Source organism: Lycium ferocissimum, chromosome 7 (assembly GCF_029784015.1).
Source record: "Lycium ferocissimum isolate CSIRO_LF1 chromosome 7, AGI_CSIRO_Lferr_CH_V1, whole genome shotgun sequence".
Lineage (NCBI taxonomy): Eukaryota > Viridiplantae > Streptophyta > Magnoliopsida > Solanales > Solanaceae > Lycium > Lycium ferocissimum.
The window spans coordinates 61824086-61830109 of record NC_081348.1 but is presented as its reverse complement, the minus strand read 5'-3'; positions in this window follow the sequence as shown (position 1 = coordinate 61830109).

Genomic DNA, 6024 nt, shown 5'->3' with positions numbered 1-6024 from the left:
TCGAGGTTCAACATAATGAATAGTGCCACGAAGCCCACACAGTCACTCAATCTGTTGCATATAGGAGTTCAACCACACATACATCATGCATGAAGACTAGACATGCCTCCTCCTATTGAATTCACAACACATACAATCAACTAATCAAAGTCTAACTCAAATTGACCATAACCTACCTCAAACGTAGAGCTAGAACAAGTGAATCACTCTGCTACATCTTTTCCCTTCTGTAAAGCCTCGCAACACTCAAAGATTAGAAATTAGATTGCTCAATAAGTCACAAATACTCTAGTCACAAAATCAATGCAAGACACTTTTCCCTTTAGCCCCATTCCAATGGGTGAATGATTTCTAAGTGTAAAACAACCTAACAAGGGCCTTAGTTATCACAAATCATCAATCCCTAATAATATTTAGTCCACACTTCAATTACAAGCAGTTTCTATGGTCAAGCTACCGAAACCCTAAGTCTCAATTCACTTAGTTCATTGCTCTAATGGTCCAATTCATGATTAAGAGGGGTTAACCCAAGCCATAAGTAATAACAATCATAAAACATCAAGTATAGAAGGTTTATTAGGTTCTAGGGTTACTATTACTAATTTACTATTAAAGACCCATAAAAGGGATGATAATCACGAAGATGACACGTAATGGTTGAAAGGGATAGATGAGACTTACCTCTCAAGAATATTCTTGCCCTAGCTTGGAAATTTTCCCTAGGTACTTGTGGGGAAATATTTTGGAGTTTTATGAATAAAGAATTCGGAACTATGTGTTTAAAACTCGCATTCTACTCCCGTCGACCACTGCGGCGGTCAAACCACCACTGCAGCGGTCTCGCTATAGTGGCAAAGTTCTCGCTATAGTGGACCAAAAGAAATGGACCTACCTCTATCGCGAGCCATATCTCGCTATAGCGACATCGCCATAGCCGGCCATTGCTTGCCATAGCAGACACACGAACAATGGTTGATCGCTTGCCGCGAGGGGTTCACCACTATAGCTGTATCGCCATAGCGCATACCTACCCCGCCGCAGTGGTATCATTGAGGCAGTGAGTACACAATTTTTCCAGTTTTTCATTCCATGACCCAGCATTTCATTCGAGGCCTCACAAACGCAAACAAAACATACACGTATACATAAAAATGACATACGAATCCACCCGTGGCCTCGGAATTCCCAACGAAGTTCTAACTTCTTACGTCACCCCTGATGGACTCGTCACAAACAAGAAACAATCACAAACAAATCAAGTTTTTCATTCTTATAATACAACCGAGTTTGTATTAGCTCGTTCTACCCTTGAGAAGGTTCTATTTGGTGGGGCGATCCTATATTTTCTATAATAACCGGGAGGGTCGTTATAGATAGTTTATGAACCTTAGCATTATTTTTTCCTCGAGCACAAAGTTGTTCCTCTTCAAGGACTTATGTCGCCCATTTGTATCTCTATCCCATAAAACTTTAGAGCCATGCCCACACAACGTGTTGCGGAGTTCTCTATAGTTAGGCCTACGCAAGAACCTCTCAAAGCGTGTATGATCTTTCTTAGGGAATTGCATCCATTGGTTAATGGTGTGGTTTGAGAATGGAATTTGTTTCCCCCAAATTAGGATGACATACTCCATCTCTTTTCATAATCAAGCTCGAGCTCCCAATTGGCATAAAATTCTTTAACGATATCGATATTTGCTGGGCCAACTGTTTGGCCCAAACGACCATAACCAGGGAAAAGATACTTATTTGGATGTGTAGGAACATATTGTACAGCTTATTCGCATCAATGGCAACCTATGGAGCGGCAGCAATTACTGGCTCAAAGTGTTGGAACCAGTAGTGACCATGCGGTTCGATTGCCCCAAACCACGGTGCAGTGTTTGTGCCATCCTCTTCTACGGGGGCAGGCCTTTTGTTTTTAGCTCGGCTACTTGAGGCAGCCAGAGATTTGCCATATTTGTTCATTTCGGCCTTTGAGACATTATTCCTTCAAAATAAATCATAAGAAAAGAGAAAGAAGAGAGATACATACCTTGAATCTTGTAAAGAATGGAAGGGATTTAAGGTTTTGGGAGGAAAAAAAGTTTAAGGTTATGGTGGGTTTTGTTTTAGCGAGAGAGTAAAAGGTAAAATAAGAAAATAGAAGGAAAAGAAAGAGGGGTTTTATGTTCTTTTTGTTCCATTTTTCTAATTTTTTTTTTAATTTTTGAAAAAAAATTATGCGTGGCGCGTTGCCCCAGGCGGCACCCCAAGAGCGTTTTTTCAGAACCTGTTTTTTTCCTCGTCATTCGGATTACCGTCGAATCAATGTGTGTGTCGCCCCAAGGTGGCTTACATAGTCATTTTTTTTTTTACCTAAATGACTTTTTGCCTCAATTCCAACCCTGTTTAAGTGCTTACCTTCCTTTTTCCTTCGAATTGCCACTCCAAAGATCTGCAACATGAACTAATGTGACCATATACATAAAAAAAAAAAAGTTGGGTTGCCTCCCAACAAGCACCATAGTTAAGGTCGTGGCACGACACTTTTTGTATATTTTTCTCATTTTTTCATGTTTTTTTCTCTTTCTATGTGCTACTTTTCCAAACATGGGTTGTCTCCCGAGAGGTGCTTGATTTAATGTCCCGGCACAACGCAGTCTCTCTCAAGCCTCTTCTAGTTCAAACTGAGGTCTTCTCTGGACTGATGACCTCTCCAAAATAGTGCTTGACCCTCTGGCCATTTACCAAGAATGTCCACTCTGCATTGAGCGATTACGCTCGACCACCTCATCTAAGATTTACCGAACCGACTTGAACGGCTCGGACACTTGCTTTTTCTTCCACTCGAAAATCTTCAACTTAGAATTACACAACAAAACTACTATCCAGGATCAAAGTCATGAGGTTGGATGCGCTTGTCGGGAATTCTCTTTGTCCTTTCCTTGTACATCTTCGCATTCTCATATGCATGATAGCGAAATTCATCCAACTCGTGAAATTGCAACAATCTCTTTTCTCCAGCTTGTACCATGTCTAAATTCAGCTTCTTTATCGCCCAATACGCTCTATGATCAAGCTCAACCGGTTGATGACATGCCTTACTAAATACGAGCTTTTAAGGAGATGTGTCAATAGGAGTTTTGTAGGCTGTTCTGTATGCCTACAGAGCATCATCGAGCTTCAGTGACCAATCTCTCCTTCTCATGCTCACAGTCTTCTCCAAAATTCTCTTAATTCTTTATTCGATACCTTTACTTGCCCATTTGTCTGAGGATGATAAGCAGTCGCCACCTTGTGTTTCACCCCATACTTGAGTAACAATTTATTAAAGAGCCGATTGCAAAAGTGCATACCTTAATCACTGATGATGGCCCTCGGGGTTCCAAACCTGGTGAATATATTCTTCTTCAGAAATCTTACTACCACACTAGGATCAATTGTGGAGAGTGCAATGGCTTCCACCCACTTCGAGACATAATCTACAGTAACCAATATGTACCTATTCCCCTTGGACAGTATAAAGGGCCCCATGAAGTCGATACCCCATATATCAAATAGTTCAATCTCAAAGATGCCCTTCAATGGCATTTCATGAACTCGTTGGTGCTCTTTCAGACTTTATTTTAAAAAAGAGTTTTTCCTAATTTCTAGCAAATTAGAAAAAACCAATGGTGAAGGGTTTATTCAAATACCGTGAAAAAACCTTCGTAATCCAGAGTTCTAGGTAAGGTTTCTGCTAATCTCCTAGGGAAGGTGTTAGGCACCCCAGTATTAAGGATCCTTACTATATGGTTGACCTTCGAATTCCAGTGTATGAGTATTTGCTTAAACTACTTATTTTGTATTCATTTTCCCGCGAAAGAACTGTCATCAATAAATTGCATATCATATGTTTTGAGAAAAAATTTGAATATATTCCCTTTATATATAGGGTATCGTAGTTCCGTATTTATAACATCCATGTATAAATAGCCTCTTTTTATGTATAAGGAGTATGTATGTTTTTAAAAGGAAAGTGTAAAGAAAAGTCTTGGTTTATAAATTAAGTCCATCTTATACTCTTATAGTTGGCTCGGGTTAGTCCGTATTGGTACGTTCAGTCTTATCCGGAACTTTATGTTACGAATTGGTTTTTATACATTAGAAAGGAAAGAGGTCATGGCAACATTTATATAAGCAGATTCATGTAGGAGGGAGAGACAAGAAGAAACCAATGCATATGGTCAATCAACTGTGACCTAACCTGGCTATGATAAATCATAGAAATCTAGACGCGAGAAGGGCATTCTATGGTAATAAGCCCCAGCAAAGATAAAATTTTGCAAATATGGAACTAAGACACTAAACACTTCTCAAAGCACTAGCTGGTCTATAGGTCTAGGTTCAGGCTATAATGTGCGCTTATGGTCAAGCATGAGTCAAAGTAAAATAAACAGGCATGCCAATCGTAACAGGTAGACTGGGGCATGGTTCCAGATTAACAAGATTGAAAGTAATGATCAGAGGCAAAGCATGTACAACATTAAGCAGAGTCTAGTAACATATAAGCAGGCACAAGGTTGAGTAGTTTCTTTTCAGAGACAAAAAAAAAAAAAAAAAAAAAAAAAAAGGAGAAGAAACAAGACAATCATGGTAAAAATAATGGATGAGCATATAAGGGATCAAGCCTTTTTTTTAAAAAAAAACATGATGCTGTGTAATAGGTAGATAGAGCATAGAAAACCTTTTTAATACAATGCCATTTTTATGTGGTATTAAGTCCAAATCAAAGTAGGATAGGTATGCAAACAGGGATGCCACAACAGTCAACTCACATGAAGGCATACGCAGATGTGTGAGGCAGTCAACTAGTGTGCAATATACCATTTTTTAAATAATGTGAGGCAGTCAACTAGTGTGTGAACCAATTTCAAAGGAGAGTAAGCCGAACAAAGTCTGGTGTAGCTGATTTAAGCAAAATGCAAGTCATGGATTTCTTAATAGAAAGACAAGTTATTTAAGTAAAATTAAGCATGCATGATAGGCAAGATGAGGTAGGTAAGGAGAGGGGAGATTACATATGTCATACAAAGGAAAGGAATAGACATGTACAAGTCTAAAGATACACAGTCTTGATGGGAACAGAATCAGGCATGACATGGAGGGGTTCAAATAATAAGAAAACAATGATTCATGTCATATTGAAAACATAGACAACATGAATTAGTCATAAAGCAAGAGGCATGCTGGATGCACAGGGCTAAATAGGCATAGAGGATGGCACAAACAATGTACAGACACCTTTGATACACATCAACATGAGGGAGAGGAAAAGGAAAGAGAAGCAGAACGTATTGGATGGTGAGGTTAAAAGCAGGACCAAGGATACCGCACGGTACACACATGTTGTAGAGAAGCTTATCAAAAGAAGTAAATCACACACATGGACAGTGGTGTACACATAAGGCATCGGAGATCATTTTTCAAATACATGGCACTGATACGAACGGGCACCAGGGAAAGGCTGAAAAAATCAGGTCCCTTATGCTTTCAAAAGGGAACACTTGCATAGATTTACCCTCTTTCAATATTAAATAGTAAACAGAGACGGTCATAGGTCATGATTTTAGCACACTAAACCAGCTTTTAAGCACATTTATGCATATAACTGGGTGAAAACTCTAAACCAAGAGACATCATACTAATGTAATATCACAGAACTCTCATTAATATTGGGATAAAATATGAAACAAGCGTCACAATTTGTAACGACCCGTTTGGTCGTTATAGTCTATTCGGTATTTTTGCCTATTCCCGAGCATTGATTAGCTCATTTTTGACCCGAGAGGATCTTTGGCATACTTCTCGAGTGTCTAGACCGGATTCGGGCTACTTTTATGAAATATAGGCTTCAAAGTGAAAAATAATTGATCCAAAGTTGACTTTTAGGTAAAAAACCTTTTTAAAACGTCGATTTAAGAGGTTCGGATGGGGTTAGAACTTTATGTTTTTGGCTTCTGCCCTTTGGGTGCATTTTTGGACTTTTAGAAAATTGTGGGG